The sequence below is a fragment of the Stomoxys calcitrans genome, chromosome 4, assembly GCF_963082655.1.
Source record: "Stomoxys calcitrans chromosome 4, idStoCalc2.1, whole genome shotgun sequence".
In the NCBI taxonomy this organism is placed as follows: domain Eukaryota; kingdom Metazoa; phylum Arthropoda; class Insecta; order Diptera; family Muscidae; genus Stomoxys; species Stomoxys calcitrans.
The window spans coordinates 89,667,092-89,687,349 of NC_081555.1; the positions used below are offsets into that span (position 1 = coordinate 89,667,092).

Sequence of the window (20,258 nt, forward strand, 5' to 3'; positions counted from 1 at the left end):
CACCTGAAGACATCCCCCAAGCAAACCAAAGTAGTTCTGGTCTGAACTATACGCAAAAAAATAATTCGTTTGACATAAAGGAAATTTTCGCCAAGTAAACTACTTTTCTGAAAAATGTAGGACTTTGTTTACGATAAATTCTTGCAAGAATTTGTGACAAATATAAAGTTTTGTTACACCGACAATACCTTTGGATTTACTTCGATGTTATGATACGCAATTATATTAAAAGCCTTCCATTTTCGCACAATTCTATTATGGTTTTGTATGGTTGTTGTTGTTTTCACACATTAAAATTCCTACTTTGTGATAGATATTTCTTTATCGCGTAAATGTGACCAATCAATAAATGTGCCTTAGGAATTCTTGTTCGGAATTTCTTGTACCTGGCGGCCATTTGTGTGTTGCCATAATGATTTTTGTCATCGGACATACAAACATTTTTGTACTTAAACTCTAAAAATTTTCACTTTTCGAGTTAACCATCCGCACTCGTCCGAGCTGCTCAATATACTGACTGCCCTTTGCTCAGTCAAAACAAAAAAGGAAAAGTGTCGTGTGTGAGAATGTTTCTATAACAGTGAAGAGCACACAATTGCAATAGTTTTCTAGCCTATGAGTCTGCTTGGGATTATTTTCTTGTGCACGTACAAAGTACTGTGCAATAGAGTGAGTATTTTTGCCAACCATTGTTCTTTATGCTCAAATACTCACCCTTTCTCTGTAGTAGAAGAGAATAATGAATAATCGTTTGCGGCTATCGGAGCACTTTTGCGATTGAGGAGTTTTTGGTTTTACAACAAAAGAAATTTCTTTTTGCCGTAGGCGAAGCTCCCACATAATGTTCGTCCGATTTGCTGTAATAATGCAATAAAATGGCCATTTATTAACCGATTCTCTCGAAATTTGGCAGGAAGGATCTTCCTTTGACTCTCGACATTACTGGTGATTTTCATAGAAATCGTTTCAGATTTAGATATAGCTGCCATACATATATATCGTCCGATTTTCACTTCTATGGTCACTGCAAGCGCAATTATTGAGCAATCTTGCCAAAAAAATTTCCATCGATTTCCCCGGCGACTACCAAAATGTCTAAGAAGTTTGCTAGAAATCGGTTCAGATTTAGATATAGCTCCCATATATATGTTCGTCAGAGTTGGACTAATATTGCAATAAAGTGCTCATTTGTTAACCGATTCTCCAACTTTGTACCATTATCGGCACCGTCAGACTTTTGCTTTTCCTTACTGGTTCGTTTCCGTGTATGATCTCATTATGCACCAAAAATTGTCTAAGTGAATCTGTTTAGAAAAAATACTAGGTTGCCCAAAAAGTAATTGCGGATTTTTTAAAAGAAAGTAAATGCATTTTTAATAAAACTTCGAATGAACTTTAATCAAATATACTTTTTTTACACTTTTTTCTAAAGCAAGCTAAAAGTAACAGCTGATAACTGACAGAAGAAAGAATGGAACTACAGAGTCACAAGCTGTGAAAAAATTTGTCAACGCCGACTATATGAAAAATCCGCAATTACTTTTTGGGCAACCCAATAATACTAACCTTGCCTAACCTAACTCATATAGAGGACTATATGTAATTAAATTTTTCTCCATTATGCTACAACTTGCTTGAAGATTACTTTCTTTACTTGATTTTTTCATACTTATGTCGATGCTCTTAATGGCTGGATTAGATTCGTCTTTAAATTTTACCATGAATTTTGTTCTTGAACACTCCAATTAGTGTCTCCTTTGCCTATGACCTAATACCCATAGATTCAACACAGCCGAACTTAACGCCATGTTCCTTGTTTTTCTTTCTTACGGTGTTTTGTGTAGAAGACTTTTCAAAAATATGTGCATGTGTGTGTGTTTGTTGTGCCAACTCTTTGGTTTGGCCTAAATTGGTTTATGTGTCCCCTTAGTTAGCATTTGTTGCTATGGCCTTTGTTTGGGTGTGGTCGTTCAGCGACTAAGAACAGCGTTGGCTTCATTGCACAATGCACTGCCTGGTTACCTCAACGCCATAACGTAACAAACATTGCGAATAATTAAGGAATTTGTCTTTGTGTATTATTCACTGGTCACACTGGTAACTTGTTCTATGCACCTACTTAATTATCCTAATGCTGAATACTGAATAGCATGCATTTACAACTTTTGTTGGGCCTCCATCCTAGGATAGTACACTGGCTCTATTTCGAAGTGATAAGACCGATAGCAACTTCTCTGGTGTTGGATGGATGGAGGATGAAGGAAAAGAAGTGCATAGTAGGGACAGTCCGAGAACATGTTGTCTTGGCAGTGAAGACAATTCTAGATTTCTAACAGTTAAGGTATGAGGCAGCCACTGCGACTATAAGACCTAAGGTGGAAGTGGATAGCAGATATAACTGAGGTGGCGACGGGAGGCTTCGATGGATTGGATAAGGTTTCTCATAGAATACTTGAGACGACACTTTTGATTAAAAGCCAGCAGCACTGTCTTGGTACACGGACGGTATTAAGCTAGAGAACAGAACAGGTCTGGGAGTCATCAATAGGGCCCCAAGGACTGAATACTGTTTTCGGCTGTCTGACCTCATAACACGATCTGATGATGGAAATTCGGACGTTCACAGAACGGGTAAGGTGGTACGGTGTTAATGAGAGGACTTATGACCGAATCAGGACAGTTAGGATACGAACTGCCTTAGTCTTTAAAAAAGAAACTTACGACTTCTTTGAGGATATCACAATCCATATCGTTTGGGTGCCAGGACATAGTAAGGTAAGGGAGAACGAAAGGTCCAACGACTGTTCCAGCGGACTTTCATTAACAAACTTGATGATTGTGGTGTCTGTCACGGCGACACAGTTCGTGGGCGACAAGCGCATATATATAAGGTTGCCCAAAAAGTAATTGCGAATTTTTCATATAGTCGGCGTTGACAAATTTTTTCACAGCTTGTGACTCTGTAATTGGATTCTTTCTTCTGTCAGTTATCAGCTGTTAATTTTAGCTTGCTTTAGAAAAAAAGTGTAAAAAAAGTATATTTGATTAAAGTTCATTCTAAGTTTTATTAAAAATGCATTTACTTTCTTTTAAAAAATCCGCAATTACTTTTTGGGCAACCCAATAGGACAGTTGTTGTTGTTGTTGCATCAGTGTGTTGTACACTGAGGCGGCAGCCCTTGGTGAAAGACTCCATCGGGCCAATCCGGTACGTACAACCGGCTGACAATCCCATGGCAGCCGGTTGTACGTAGAACAGTGAATCGGTCGAACGGACTACGAACCTCCTGCGGAGGCATCCGAATCGTGAGAGACCAGGGCTTTTACTGAGGGGAAGGAGATCAATATGGTTTTCCTGATCAAAATCACTCCCAAGAATTTTACCTTGTCCGGGTATCGACATCGTTCTGTTGCGGAAACATGGGTCCTCGAATTGGCCTCATCTACACAGTTGACGCAAAGTAATACCAAATCAAACGACCACACATTTTTGCATCAATTTTAGTGTTTCAAATGACAGAAATTTAAAAAAGTAATCAAAATTCCGAATTCTATTAAAATTTTGTCAATATAACCATCTTTCGCTATATACCTATAAAGAGGTAGATTCCACTTTTTACACCCACCACCGTTTGTAACACCTCGAAATATTCGTCTAAGATCCCATAGAGTTTAAATATTCTTGAACGTCTCGACGCTCCGAGTCGACCTAACCATGTCACTTCGTCCGTCCGTTTGTCGAAATCACGGTAGCGCTCGAACTCGTAAAGCTATCCGCTTGAAAATTTGCACAGATACTTAGTATTGATGTTGCAAATGGGCCACATCGGTTCAGATTTAGACATAGCTCCCTTATAAACCGATCTCACGATTTGCTTTCTTGAGCCCCTACAAATAGCAATTATTGTTCGATTTGGCTGAAATTTTGCATGTGGGGTTCTGTTATGACTACCAACAACTTTACCTAGTGCGGTCCAAATCGGTCTATAACCTGATATAGCTGTCCTATAAACCGATCTCCCGATTTGATTTTTTGAGCCCTTACAAGCCGCAATTTTTGTTCGATTTGGCTGAAATTTTGAATGTGGTGTTTCGTTATGACTTCCAACAACTGTGTTAAGTACAGTCCAAATCGGTCAATAACTTGATATAGCCCCCATATAAACCGATCTCCTGATTTGACTTCTTGAGCCCTTACAAGCTGCAATTGTTGTCCGATTTGGCTGAACTTGAGCATGCGGTGTTCTGTAACAACTTCCAACAACTGTGCTAAGTACGATCCAAATTGGTCGATAGCCTGATATAGCTCCCATATAAACCGATCTCCTGATTTGACTTCTTGAGTGCCTACAAGCCGCAATTTTCGTCCGATTTGGCTAAAATTTTGCATGTGGCGTTCTGTTATGACTTCCAACAACTTTGCCTAGTACGGTCCAAATCGGTCTATAACCTAAAATAGTTCCCATATAAACCGATATCCTGATTTGACTTCTTGAGTGCTTACAAGCTGCAATTTTCGTCCGATTTGGCTGAAATTTCGCATGCGGTGTTCTGTAACGACTACCGCCAACTGTCCCGAATACGGTCCAAATCAGCCTTTAACCCGATATAGCTCCCATATAAAGCCGTCTCTCGATCATCGTTGTTCTGTTCCTAGAAGCATAAATTTTTCATGGTTTGACAGAAATTTGGCATGTAGAATAAAATTATGCCCTTCAACTAAATTTTTTTTTGTATAAATTTTTTGCAGAATCCATGTTGATGGGTTCCTAATATTCCGCCCGGCCGAACTTAACACGTTTTCACTTGTTTTGGCTTAACATACAGACCCTTAGGTCAAGCCCAGTCGTATGGTATCTCAACGCCTCTTTGGCCTTGTCTACATGTCTGATCTGGATTTCTGCCCCTTAGAAGTATTTTAACTTCGTCTGCGCAGCAAACAGGTTTAAATCCATCTTCAGTTAAGTATGCTGTTGTATCCGCACCTAAGTTTGCTATCGTATTCACACCTTAGTCCGGAAATCTGTTAGCTGCGATAGCAGCTCATTGTCATAGGAAATGTTCCAAAATCTTGCCACGTGCCCTACATACGCTAGCACTTGCTGCATCTATTCTGTATAAGTGCGCCCTTAATCCTATGTGTTCCGCATAAATACCGAAAACCTTACTGACCTTCTTCCTGTGATAGCCTCATCTTGCCATCCGATCCGATGACAAGATGAGGCTATCATCTTGTCATCCGATCCGAACTGTAGTCTCCCATAGGATTTTCGTCTTCCGTTTCACAGTTCATGTGCGTTCATTGCCCACGATCTTAACTCGGACTGCTTCGCCCCGAAAGGCATCGGATTAACAAACTTAACTGACGGCAGTTCTTTGGTCTTCACGGCCAATTCGTCTACTCTCGTTCTCCGTACTCCGCCTTAACCTACCACCCAAACGATGCGGATCGTATCTTCCTCAGTGAAGCATTATACTCTACACCTTTTCGAGAGCTTACCGTCCTGGTGATTGCAGTCCTGAGGGCCTCTTAAGTTTAGGTATGGTTAAAATGAGGATGAGGATATTAATCCGCCTGATGCCACATACACCTGAGCCAGTAATCGGCTTGTTGTGCGCTCTAAATACTAAAAAGTAACCTCGAAAAAGAAAATTTAAGGCAGGAATTTCGTCCTACTTACAAATTCCCTAAATGTTTTCCAAGCCCCGCCCCTAAGGTGGTTCCTGTTTGATATTATGTCCCCACCTTAGTGATGGTGTCTGTTAGCCGCGAAAGCCCGGCAATGACATAGGAAATGCTGCTACGTCTCATCATCTCCCCACATGCTCTATCGCTTGCCTCAAATATTTTGCATAAGTGAGCTCGTAGTCCTACGTGTTTCGTTACACCTCCTTCTTACCTTCTTTCCGTAATAGCTTCGTCTTTTCACGTTCCGCATCTCTCCATAGGATTTTCGTCGTCCTACCGACTGTGTCACTGTGCCACAGTGAGGGCCACTTTACTCTCCGCAAAGATGTTCACACTCGACACTCTGTGATCGCCCGGATCACCGCCTGCAGGGTTGCATTATGGTAAGGGTGTCGGCAACAGTTTTAAATTTCCTGGGTCCTCAGTATAGACCCTCATACGCACACCCTGTCCTCTAGCTTTGATCCATCCGACTAGAATGGACTTCCAGATGTCGATACCAAGACTGTGTCGCTTGTAGCAGTTCCTCGCACTCCGCCTGAAGTGTCGTCCCAGGTATATGATCTGAAACCTAGACTGTTTCGCTTGTAGCAGTGCCTCGCACTCCGCCTGAAGTGTCGTCTCAGGCATCTGATCTGAAACCTCTGCCATTCCCTCCAGGTTCCCTACCGTCGATTACCCTGCGATGGTATGACCTGCTCCTATACTGTATCCATTCTTCCATTGTCTTAAGCCTCATAACCGCAGTGGCTGCCTAATGTTTAATCTGTATGTCAATGGCCAGGATATCTTCAACTGTCTCCAGTGTCCTAGAATTAGTTGTTCTCGTCGCCCCGTCTATGCCAACAACAACAAACAAATTTTGCCCATGAACATTCCATTAAGGAACAGGGGCCAAGGCAACATTTTCTCTTAGCCCGTTGTATGTCCTTATGATGGATTCCTTCTCCATGGCCCGAGGCGTTAGTTATAAATGGTCTAATCATGCTTCTGCAGAGTCAGAGGACTATTTTGCAAAGTCAGGTTCCATTTGAGCCTACATCTGTGAGGCTTCTCCGTACTCTCCAGGATGTGTCACTTTTTGTTCAATATCCTATCCAAACCTCATCCAAGTATTTCACTTTGTCGGATATCGAAATCCTTCTGCTAAGAAAACTTGCCGCCTCAACCGAATTGGCCAATCTTCGTGTTCCTAGAAAACAGGCAGATTTAATCTTTTCTGAATTTGCATTCAGATCCCTAGGCGTAGCCCAGTTGTATGCTACCGCGAGGCATCTTCGGTCTTCCTGCATAGAGCTAATACGGATTCCTATCCTTTTATTAATACTCTACTCTCATCCCTGTCCTGCTCTTACTCCCATGTCGCACAGTGGGATGGAAAAAAAATGTTGTAAAAAAAATCTGCCACTTTTGAGAGACAAAGATATTTTAAGGAATGAGGTTTTAACCAGGAAATTTGTAACAACGTCATTGCCTTAGACGGGCCCGGGGCCTATTGAGGAGCCTATACATGGGTCTTACCAAAATTTGTTCGGCGTTTGAAAGCGCATTTATGATCCAATTTATAATTTATTTTCACAGAAATTCTTTTAGAATTTCCGTTTTACCGGGTTTCCTGTTGTATTCTCTGAGTCGAGTACGCTGCGGTTCTTTTACGGATCTTCCCAACTCCCACCCATCGTTGCGAATCTCCTTGTTTATCCAGAGTTTTTCTTGGATTGATTTCCTTTGGAGGCCACCGTATCGCAGAGGCTAGTGTGTCCGCCTGAGTTCGAATCCTGGCGAACACATTGGAAAAAATTTTCAGCGGTGGTTATCCCCTCCTAATGTTGGCTACTATTGTGAGGTTCTTCAAACTTTTGATGGGGCGGAAGGTCGAAACCCCATCTTTACAGAAAGTGTTCTTTAGTTTCTTTCGGTTTAAAATAAGTAAACTTAGCTTCAAACAACATGTCTATGTCTAAAAATCCATCTATCTGTCTGTGGATAATATCTCATAAATAATGCCATGACCATAAGAGCAGCACAAGAAGTTTTAAGCATTTTCTGATTTATGGCAACACAATTGTTTTTGTAGCCTAGCCTTACACGATTTGTGCTGCGGCCGCTGCTGTTGCAACTATCTGAGCCATGAATATTCCCTTGCCAATACTCTCAGCCTGAGTGACAACCTGCTGCTTGCTGCAGCTTGAAGTTTGGTATGATGCTCCTTTAGTATCGAGTCCATACATCAGTCGCGTTTTTCATGCGCATCTAAAGCACTGCGGCTAGACCACGACACAATTTCTCCCATTAACCATACGCGAGTGTTGTTGCTGATAATTACTTGCGTGGATGGGCCTAGAGTTGTTATCGCAACAACTATTAACGAATCGCAACGTATCGTACATTTGTTATCTTCAAACGCGTCGTATAGTTAACAACGCCATGAATGTTGGTGTGATGCACACATCCAATGCAACAGCCGAGATATACAACACTAAACGACCAACCGCACTTTATTGAATTCAACAGAAATTTCTATAATTTTCGTCGTAGTTTTCAATGCGTAAGTATCTGCACGAGTAGGTGAGTTGAGTTTGCTCTCTTCCTCGCCTTGGCAACAGAACTCCTCTACCTTTATTCCACTATAGAACCTTCATCTCTGTGAAATTTAAATGAGCGAAGTTGGCGGCGGCGCTGGCAGAGTGTGACAAATGTAATGAGATTGACTATAACTCCCCCATCGTCTTTGGCAATGAGCATTAAGATTGTGTGAGTAAGTAAACTAAACGAAGAGAGAGTGCAGTGCAGTGAATTATTTCGCTTTCGCCTTAAAAAAAAACATCCATAAACAATTGCCTGCTTTTTTTTTTGTTTTGCAACATTGCATTTTTGTTATGACTCTTTAGTTTCGCCATTTTTCTTTTATGCATCCCACTATTGCCAGATGTGACTTTGTTCTTCTCATTCTTCTCTCTGTGAATTAGCGTGTGTGTGTGTGTGTGTATTGGGGGCGGAAGGGATTGGGGTATGTGTTATACCTTTCGCGTTTTCTTTTTTCTGATTATATCGTAGATTATGGAGTTACAGTGAAAATGAAACCACTAAACAAATGTAGTGGCAATGAAATCATTTAAAATAGTCATAAATATTTCTGAACAGTTATTAACAATAAATTTGAATGACTGTTAAATTAAAACAAAAAAATCTAGGAAAAATTTGCAATCAAAATCGTCATAACGTTTTCCTGTAGTCCGAAAGACATGGCGCAGGGCGACACCTCTTTAAGGAAAAGTTTTAACATGGCTTCAATGCACGGGATAGTACCTCACATATGTCGCCGGCATTAGGAGGGTTAAAATATTTGTATCACAAATATGTTTGAAGAAGTGGGCAACTGTAACAGGTAAAAGTGTGCTAAGTTTGGCCGGTCCGAATCTGGAAACCCACCACCATGGATTCCGCTGAAAATTTAAACATACCAATCTTCTGTCAAACCAGCAAAAATTAAAGCTTCTAGGAACCGAACAAGGATGATCGAGAGACCGGTTTACATGGGAGCTATATTAGGTTATAGACCAACCATATTTAGCACAGTTGTTGAAAGTCATAACAGAACGGCACATGCAAAATTTTAACCAGATCGGACAAAAATTGCGGCTTGTAAGGAGTCAAGAAGTCAAATCGGTTTATATAGGGGCTATATCAGGTTAAAGACCGATTTGGACCGTACTTGGCAAAGTTTTTGGAAGTCATAACGGAACGCCAAAATTTCAACCAGATCAGGTAAAAATTGCGGCTTGTAAGGACTCAAGAAGTCTAATCGGGAGATCGTTTTATATGGGAGCTATGTCAGGTTAAAGACCGTACTTGGCAAAGTTTTTGGAAGTCATAAGGGAACGCCATATGCAAAATTTCAACCAGATCAGACAAAAATTGCGTCTTGTAAGGACTCAAGAAGTCAAATCGGGAGATCGTTCTATATGGGAGCTATGTCAGGTTAACACCCCCAAAATTTCAGTCAGATCGGACAAAAATTGTTGCTTGTAAGGACTCAAGAAGTCAAATCGGGAGATCGTTTTATATGGGAGCTATATCAGGTTAACACACGCAAAATTTCAGTCAGCACAGTTGTTGGTAGTCATCACAAAATACTTTGTGCAAAATTTCAGCCAAATCGGATAACAATTGAGGCTTCCATGGGCCCACAGTTGTTGAAAATTAGAACAAACCACTTCGAGCAAAATTTCAGCCAAATCGGTTAATAATTGCGCTCTCTATCAGCTCAAAACAATCAAGATCCCAAAACGGTTTATATGGGAGCTATATCGGGTAATGAACCGATTTAGACCATACTTGGCACAGTTGTTGGAAATTAAAACGAAACACTGTAGAATTTCTACCAAATCAGATAAAAATTAGGCTCTCTAATGGCTCAAGAAGTCAAGACCCAAAATCAGTTTATATGGCAGCTCTATCAAAATATGGACCTATATGGCCCATTTACAATCCCAAACGATCTACACTGATAGGAAATGTTCATGCAGAAATTCAAGCGCGTAGCTTTTATCCGTCGAACGTTAGCTTGCTTTCGATAGACGGAAGGAGGGAGCTAAATCGACTGAGAATGCCAAGACGATCAAGAATATAAATGAATGGTTGGGTCTCAGATCAATATTTCGATGTGTTATAAACGGAATGATGGAATTAGTTTACCCCCATCCTATGGTGGAGGGTATAATTAGCGATCCCATCGTGAATGTATCCCAGTCTTACATTTTTCAATCGTTCTTCTTGTTGAGCATTCAAGTAACTTTCGAGTCGGCCCATAACCTGATATCGCTTCCTTATTAATCTCCCGTTTTTATTTCTAGAGCCTATAGATGGCGCAAATGCATCGGATTAGACTTAAATTTAACCTCAATGATAAGGGGCCTCCTTTTAATAGCCGAGTCCGAACGGCGTGCCAACACCTCTTTGGAGAGAAGTTTTACATGGCATAATACTTCACAAATGTTGCCAGCATTAGGAGGGGAAAACAACCGCTGAAAATTCTTTTCTGATGGTCTCGCCAGGATTCCAACTCAGACGTTCAGCGTCATAGGCGGACATGCTACGGTGGCCTCCATTGCTTCTATATAAACCGATATCCTGATTTTTACTTCTCATTTTCGTTTAAAACATAGGCGATAGAAAATAAACCATTGTATCGATACTATCGATATTTATTATTAGAGATATCGAAAATATCGAATGTTGCGAATATCTCAATAGTTTGCCAGCTCAATAAAGGGCCGAAAGGTCAACGATGTCAGAGCTTAATAGTGTTTTCTATAAACGGGATAACTTTCCTTTTATATTTGGTTAGGTTAGGTTAGGTTGAAAACCACTATGTCATACACCTAAGCCAGTAATCGGCTTGTTGTGCTCTCTACATATTAAAAAAGTAATCAAGAAAAAGAAAATCTAAGTTAGGAATTCCATGCTACTTAGAAAATCCTTACTTGTTTTCCATGCCACGCCTCTAAGTTGGTTCATAACTGGTATTGTGTTCCCACCTAAGTGCCGGTATCTGTTCGCCGGAAAAGTCGGACAATGACGTAAGAAATGCTCCAACGTCTCATCATCTTCCCCACACGCCCTCTGCACATGCTATCACTTACCGCTCCGACTTTACCCGTTTCCGTTATGACATCGGAAGCTCTACTGCTTTTATTACTTCCTGTCAGTAACAGCATCGTCTTCCTAAGATCTGCATTTCCCAATTTTCGCCGTCCTACTAACCTTTTCGCTGATCCACAGGGTTGTATGCGCATTCTTCGCCCACCTCCTTAACTCGAACTGCGTTGAGCCGAAAGGCTTCGGTTTAACCAAGTTTATTGACGGCAGTTCTCTGACCTTCACTGCCTAATCGTCTGCTTTTCCATTCCAAGCTTCTCCGCTATGGCACGGCACCTAAACGATGCGGATCATGCCATTCTCAGAGAAGGCGTTAATCTTCTTCATACATTCCAAGACTGTTCGTGATTTTACCGTCCTGGTTTTTATTATCCGTATGGCCTGTTTATTGTCCGACGTTCTCGCGTTAACACCTCACCACCTCACGCATTCCGTGATCGCCCGGATCTCCGCCTGCAGGACTGTATTACGGTCAGGCTGTGTAAAACAGATCTCAATTCTGGGTTCTCAATGTCGACCCCAAAGGCCCACTCTGTCCTCTAGCTTTGATCCATCCGTGTAACTTGTTTTTCCAGATGGTTATACTAGGGTTCCGTCAATCCAAGACTATACCGCTGGCAGCAGTTCTCCGCACTCGACCTTAAGTGTCGTCTCAGGTATCCGGTCGGAAACCTCTTCCCTTCCTTCCAGGTTTCCTATAGTCGCCTCGATTATACCGCGATTGTATGAGCTGTTCCTCAATCCAATTCTCCCATCGCCTTAAGTCGCATAGCCGCAATGGGGGCCTCGCTCTTAATCAGATATCGAAATTGTTCTATTGAGGAAACGTGGTGCGTCAAATTGGGTTACCTTCGTCTTCTTTGTGAACAGGCAGGTTTCAGTCTTTTCTGGGTAAACATTGAGACCCCTAGGTCTAGGCCAGTCGTGTGCCATCTGCCAGACCTTTCGACCCTTCTGCATAGTTGGTTGGGATCCTTACCCCTTAGAAGTATTATAACATCGTTTGCGTAACAGGCGGGTTCAAATTCCTTCACAGATAGCATCCTTATTAGGTCATTTATGTAGGTCACCCCTGTGGCGTGCCCTGTGCCACTTTCTGCCCTATATTTATGTCATGGGACTTTAAAAATAGAGATATTGAGCTGAAACTTTGCACAGATTCTTTTTTTTACCTATAAGCAGGTTAAGTTCGAAGATGGGCTATATCGGACTATATCTTGATATAGCCCCCATATAGACCGATCCACCGATTTAGGGTCTTAGGCCCATAAAAGCCACATTTTTATCCGATTTTGATGAAATTCGGGACAGTCAGTTATGTTAGGACAGTCGATATTCTTTTTCAATTTAGCCCCGATCGGTTCAGATTTGGATATAGCTGCAATATTGACCGCTCACTTGATATAAGGTCTTGCGCCCATAAAAGGAGCATTTATTGTCCGATGTCGACGAAATTTGAGAAGGTGAGTTGGGCTAAGCCTCTCGAGATACTTCTGCAATATGGCACAGATCGGTCCAGATTTGGACATAGCTGTCATATAGACCGATCTCTCGATTTAAGGTCTTTCGCCCATAAAAGGCGTATTTATTGTCCGATGTCGTCAAAATTTGGGACAGTGAGTTGTGTAAGGCTAGTCTACATTACTCTTCAATTTGGCTCAGATCAGTCCAGATTTGGATATAGCTGCCATATAGACCGATCGCTCGATTAAAGGTCTTGCGCCCATAAAAGGCTCATTTATTGTCCGATTTTGCCAAAATTTGGGGCAGTGAGTTGTGTTAGGCTCTTTGACATTTTTCTGCAATATGGCACAGATCGGTCCAGATTTGTATAAAACTGCCATATAGACCGATCTCGCGATTTAAGGTCTTGCGCCCATAAAAGGCGCATTTATTGTCCGATGTCGCCGAAATTTGAGAAGGTGAGTTTGGCTAAGCCTCTCGACATACTTCTGCAATATGGCACAGATCGATTCAGATTTGGATATAGCTGCCATATAGACCGATCCCTAGATTTCAGGTCTTGGGCCCATAAAAGGCGTATTTATTGTCCGATGTCGCCAAAATTTGGGACAGTGAGTTGTGTTAGGCCCTTTGACATTTTTCTGCAATATGGCACAGATCGGTCCAGATTTGGATATAGCTGCCATATAGACCGATCTCTCGATTTGAGGTCTTGCAACCATAAAAGGCGCATTTATTGTCCGATTTTGCCTAAATTTGGGACAGTGAGTTGTGTTAGGCCCTTCGACATTTTTTTATTTGTTATTATATGAAAAAAAAAAATCACAAAATATTTTGTGATAAATTTCATCCGGTTGTGAAATTTTATGATTTTTAATTTTTACATATTCAGTAGGAAGAAAAAAAAATATTACTACTCGTAATGAAGTGTTGATTCATGTGAATATCAACTTGATAACTGTTCTGCATCTTGCTACATATTTACTAACTATGAGTAATTAGAATGAATCAAACAACTAATTTACGACAAATTTATAAATAGGTACAGTGTTTTTGACTAAGCGTTAAGGCTATTTCGAGAAAATAATCATTTCGCAAAAATTTTGAAACAGCAAAAAAAAAACTAATTGAAATGAAGTGAATCACTGGGCGGTGGATATGCGTCAGAGTCGATAATGCCAATGAATTTTTTTTTAAACACAACTTATACATTTTTTTTTTTAAGTAGGTGTGTGTGTGTTTGTGGTGATTTTTAAACTGTCATATTTTTGTGAGTGTAAGCTTTAAGTACATGCTGTGCTTCATAATATGTATTCGCAAACACTGCTGTATTCTCTTCCATTGTTTTGTTATTCATTTTCAATATTGATTGAGGTTCCAATTCGGTTGGTTGGTCTTCTTCCTCTTATTGTTCCGCCGTTAAGTCCAGGCTAAAATTTTGTTGGCATTGTTGACGGTTCACATTTAACTTCCGCCTCTGTAGTTTTTCATCTATTTCTACCCATAGTAAGTGGTATGCTCGCAAAGCTACACTTTCGTTCAAAACTATGCCACCGCATACAGACTTCATTACATTGAAATTATATGCTAACACACATACCTACATACAATAGGTTTGTGCAATGTGTATGTAGCACGGTTGTGTGTGTGATTTTTTTTAAACGTTTATTTACTTTGGGGTCTTTTCACACAAAATTCAAGTTATTTTCGTTGTTATTATTTAGCTAATACATGTGTAGGTAGGTTTATTAGAGAGTAGTAAGAGAGCGCAGTCCATTGACAACAGCAAGAACAACAAAAACAATCAAAAACCCTACTGAACAGTGTTTGCACGACTTTTTCTTCAACTCCGACTGTCATTGTTGTTGGGTAATTTTTTTTTCTCCCATCTTTCTTTTGTCCTCTCTCTCTGCAGAGTTGGCTTGAAAATAAATTTTGAGATAACAAACATAAAATAGTGAAGAAAAATAGTTAAACTGTGATAAAATTCGATAAAAGTAAGCAATGATGCGGGTTAACAACATAATTTAGAGTTATACGGAAAATAATACTAGGCAGTCATATCAAGTGAATATCTATGGGGAATTTTGTCAAAAGTTCATATCTATAGGAAGGCACATTTGTTGGAAGTCATAACAGAACAATACGTGCAAAATTTCAGCTAAATCGGACGAAGATTGCGGCTTGTAAGGGCTCAAGAAGTCAAATCGGAGCTATATCAGGTTATAAACCGATTCGGACCATACTTGGCACAGTTGTTGAAAGTCGTAACAGAACACTGCAGGCAAATTTTCAGCCAAATCGGACAAAAATTGTGGCTTGTAATGGCTCAGGAAGTCAAATCGGGTGTTCGGTTTATATGGAAGCTATATCGGGTTATAAACCGATTTGGACCGTACTTGGCACAGTTGTTAAAAGTCATAACAGAACACTCCGTTCAAACATTTTTTTGCTATTGGAATTTTGTCAAAATTTCTTTGCTAAGAAAATTTTGTCAAAATTTTATTTGCAAGGACATTTCATAGGGCGTTTAAAACTTGCGAAAATCAGTAACAAATATCAAAAAAATCAGCAACATACTGGAAATCCTCCACGGATAAGGGAGCGGACAACAAGTAAAGAAGCTTGCTGTCACTCACAGAAGATAACCTTGAAAATCCAATGATAACGTCACCACATGCTTTAAGGGTTAAACCACTCGTCGTTTGTCCGTCCATCTGCCCGCCAGTAAATCGGTCTGTCATCGTTGCATTTGTATTCATAGCTAATTTTGTAGCAACTTTTTTGCGTTCTATGTTTGCTTTAGAGCAATGTTAGAGTCGGCACTTGATACATTGAAGAAAATTGACACTTTTAAGGGCGAAATATAAAATATCGGCCAAATAAACAATTCTTTCGTTTCGGTGAATATCGAAATATGGAATGTGCCAAGCCAAGCCAAGAGTTGCACAACCAAGGGATAGATGGATAGACAGAGAGCTCAGAGGGCTTTCGAGTGTAGCAAACCAGCTGTCAATGCCTGATGGCCTAGGCGGGGGTGAAGAGTTAAGGAGTGACAACTTTGGGCTGCCAAGCAAAGCTGAAAAGGGCAGACATTGGCCAAACAAAAGTTACTCCCTTAATGTGATTACCCAGAATGGAGAATAGACAGACAGACAGACGGACGGACGGAGCGACCGATAGACTGTGGCAAGTTCGTTTAATGGACGGACACTAAAAAAAAAATTGACTCACTACAAAAGTAGAAAATGCCGAAAATTATTTGCTCTCATCCCAAAGACAAAAGACAAAAACCCGAACCAAAACCTAACCAAAGTGCTGAAAGACACGAAAGAGCCCACATAAAGTGGCTTTGTTTCTAATCCATTGTGGAATGGAAAATTACCACCACCCGAAGAATGTCCACGCTGTGAGGGCGTGAGCTCTGAAAGGCACTTGGGGTAAATATTTATCGACCTTCTGGTCAAGTCACGTCATCATTATCGTCATGTCGATGACATATGTATGTCTGCTCTTATGTTCCAAATTAATCGTGGATTGAAAATACTCCAACACTTGAAGTAATTCCCAAATACATCAGCATTTTGTGGGATATTTCTCTCAATACCAGCAATTTGGAGGATAATCTGATTTTATCGCTGATAATCTTTTGTGGAGCACTCATACACTGTGGGCCTTTTTGGGAAATGTTTATGAAATGTTTGTTGGGTACTCATCACAATGTCTAGACAGCAACAATTTGTAAAAATTGAATTCCTAAGAGAAATGCCACCAGCATAAGTGGGAGACTGTTTAATATTTTCCATAAAAATGAAACGAAAATCATACAAACAGCGAAATGTTCAAAAGAAGTCATATTTCAAAGAAATTTTAACGATCAAATTTCAAAGAAACATTTTTATGGAAACCAAATTTGAAAACACTTTAACTTCGAAGAAATCTAATATTAAAAATTCGCGAAATTTTTCCGAAAATTCGAAATTCGCCAATATTTTCTATGATTATTTTAATGGAATTCAAATGTTAACAGAGTTTTTGAATAAATTTGACAAAAAAGTCTATACCAACGAAATTTTGATATAATATCCTATAGAGGGCACTAGTGTAGCATCTAGATTGCACAAAGTGCTCTACAAGGATCCTAACATGCCAAGCTTTCTGAGGAAGAAAACCCTAAAACACACCGTCAAAATGACACTAGTCAGAATGAGGTCCAGTCAACCGACTGAAAAACAACAAGGCAGCAGGAGCCGACGGGTTACCCGCTGAACTATTAAAGACCGGAGACGCCACGCCGATTAGGTGTATGCATCAGCTTATCTGCGCAATCTGGCTAGAAGAACGTACAAAAAAATGTTGATATTGCGAATAAATTCGAAAAAAGTCTATACCAACGGAATTTTGATATAATATCCTATAGAGGGCACTAGTATAGCATCTAGATTGCACAAAGTGCTCTACAAGGATCCTAACATGCCAAGCTCTATGAGAAGAGAAAACTGCACTCACACCGAGAACAACCAGGAGACGGTGGAACTACTGATGGAGACACATTTTCCAGACAACCAGGAAAAAGAAGACCATTAGCACGACGTAATACCCACAAGGCCTGAATCCTTGGAGGGTCTTATAGGTAAAATCGTTGACGAGGACAAGCCAGTGTGGGCGATTCGCATCTTCAAACCGATGGCTTTGGTGCAGGCACATCCTACTGCAGAGACAAAGAAGGAAATCTGGTAGAAATCTGAGGATATGAAAAGAACATTTTACCCAACTACTAGTGTCCGACGATGGCGGCGAAGAGGATACCGCAGAAACAATCCCTGATGATGGTATAGAATGTTTACCTCCTAGTCAAAATGAGGTCCAAGTAGCAGTCAACCGACTGAAGAACAACAAGGCAGCAGGTGCCGACGGGTTAACCGCTGAACTATTTAAGACCAGAGACGACACGCCGATTAGGTGTATGTAGCAGTCAACCGACAAGTAGCAGTCAACCGACTGAAGAACAACAAGGCAGCAAGTGCCGACGGGTTACCCGCTGAACTATTTAAGACCAGAGACGACACGCCGATTAGGTGTATGTATCAGCCTGTCTGCAAGATCTGGCTAAAAGAACGCACACCCTATGATGCGAACCTCAGCATACTATGTCCCGTACACAAGAAAGACGACAAGACGGAATGTGTCAACTGCAAAATGCAAATTTTCCCCATAAATATTCCACTAAGGCACAGGGGCAAACTTCTCACATATCAATGAGTGCAGTCCGATTCAAGTTTAAGCTCAATGATAAGGCGTCTCCGTTTTATAGCCGAGTCCGAACGGCGTGCCGCAGTGCGACACCTCTTTGGAGAGAAGTTTTACATGGCATAGTACCTCACAATTGTTGCCAGCATTAGGAGGGGAAAACCACGGCTGAAAATTTTTTCTGAATGGTATTGCCAGGATTCGCACCCAGGCGTTCAGCGTCATAGGCGGACATGCTAACCTCTGCGCTACGGTGGCCTCCACCCGGAGATTTAAGATAACGAATTTCAGACTCCCGTCCTCAGACTCCCGTCCTTAGACTCCCGTCCTCAGACTGCCGTCATCAGACTCCCGTCCTCAGACTCCCGTCCTCAGACTCCCGTCCTCAGACTCCCGTCCTCAGACTCCCGTCCTCAGACTCCCGTCCTCAGACTCCCGTCCTCAGACTCCCGTCCTCAGACTCCCGTCCTCAGACTCCCGTCCTCAGACTCCCGTCCTCAGACTCCCGTCCTCAGACTCCCGTCCTCAGACTCCCGTCCTCAGACTCCCGTCCTCAGACTCCCGTCCTCAGACTCCCGTCCTCAGACTCCCGTCCTCAGACTCCCGTCCTCAGACTCCCGTCCTCAGACTCCCGTCCTCAGACTCCCGTCCTCAGACTCCCGTCCTCAGACTCCCGTCCTCAGACTCCCGTCCTCAGACTCCCGTCCTCAGACTCCCGTCCTCAGACTCCCGTCCTCAGACTCCCGTCCTCAGACTCCCGTCCTCAGACTCCCGTCCTCAGACTCCCGTCCTCAGACTCCCGTCCTCAGACTCCCGTCCTCAGACTCCCGTCCTCAGACTCCCGTCCTCAGACTCCCGTCCTCAGACTCCCGTCCTCAGACTCCCGTCCTCAGACTCCCGTCCTCAGACTCCCGTCCTCAGACTCCCGTCCTCAGACTCCCGTCCTCAGACTCCCGTCCTCAGACTCCCGTCCTCAGACTCCCGTCCTCAGACTCCCGTCCTCAGACTCCCGTCCTCAAACTCCCGTCCTCAGACTCCCGTCCTCAAACTCCCGTCCTCAAACTCCCGTCCTCAAACTCCCGTCCTCAAACTCCCGTCCTCAGACTCCCACTCTGTAGTTGTCTAGGGAGGCGAAATACCTAGGCGTGAGGCAGATTTCAGTCGACAATCAGCGATATTATAAAAAGGTCACTGTGAAGGCTATCGAGATGGGCTACGAGATTTTCACACTCCCGTCCCTGGACGGCATCTCTCTGTAGTTGCCAAAGGAGGCGAAATACCTAGGCCTTGAAACTGTCCCGGAAAAGCAATACGGAGAAAATGAAAGACGATAAGCGCCTTCTACTCATGCAGAAGAATATTCAGTAGGATGTGGAGAGTTAGCCCAAAGAAGTGGTGGCATATGGAATACTGGTATCGTGGAAGGCTGTGGAGAAGAGTACACGGACCAAGAAACTTCGAAAGAATCCCGTTCACGGGGGCGTTATGATCCACAATGCCGGCGGGCCTGCAGGTGATGCTAAATTTACAACCTGTTGATGTATGTATTCGGGGCTATGCTGTTCAGGTCGCGCTTAGGCTTAGGGAACCTGGTTTGCACTAAGGAGCTTGGCAAGCTGAGAGAAGGTGGACACGGACACGTGGAGGCCATATGGAAGCACCATGGAACTTTGTAGGGTACAGGGACTTGCCTGCATCCGGTTCACGGGGGCGTTATGGTCCACAATGCAGGCGGTCCTGGAGGTGATGCTAAATTTACAACCTGTAGAGGTATGTATTCGGGTCTGTGCCTCTAAGGTAGCGCTTAGGCTTAGGGAACTTGATTTGCATTAAGGAACTTGGCATGCTGAGAGAAGGCTCACACAGCCATTGCTACATTCTGGAGGCCATTTACACGCACCATGGAACTTTGAAGGGTACAGGGACTGGCCTGCATCCGGTTCACGGGGGCGTTATGGTCCACAATGCAGGCGGGCCTGCAGGTGATGCTAAATTTACAGCCTGTTGAGGTATGTATTCGGGTCTGTGCCTCTAAGGTAGCGCTTAGGCTTAGGGAACTTGATTTGCATTAAGGAACTTGGCATGCTGTGAGAAGGCTCACACAGCCATTGCTACATTCTGGAGGCCATTTACACATACCATGGAACTTTGAAAGGTACAGGGACTGGCCTGCATCCAGTTCACGGGGGCGTTA

The 20,258-nt window shown here is 42.2% G+C and overlaps 2 protein-coding genes across 3 annotated transcripts in view; one reads left to right on the forward strand and one right to left on the reverse strand.

The window, feature by feature from the left end:
• The window catches only part of LOC106085715 (serine/threonine-protein kinase tousled-like 1), a 593,262-nt gene that overhangs the window by 259,216 nt on the left and 313,788 nt on the right, over nucleotides 1-20,258 (forward strand). The window contains exon 1 of one of the 2 annotated variants that reach the window (XM_013250089.2): nucleotides 8,168-8,237. The exons of the other annotated variant lie outside the window; for it this stretch is intronic. The gene's annotated coding sequence lies outside the window, so the exon portion shown is untranslated. Of the gene's footprint in view, nucleotides 1-8,167; nucleotides 8,238-20,258 lie in introns of those variants that run through there. 2 annotated transcript variants of the gene reach the window in all.
• The window catches only part of LOC106085718 (uncharacterized), a 318,067-nt gene that overhangs the window by 12,838 nt on the left and 284,971 nt on the right, over nucleotides 1-20,258 (reverse strand). The gene's annotated exons all lie outside the window — the stretch shown is intronic.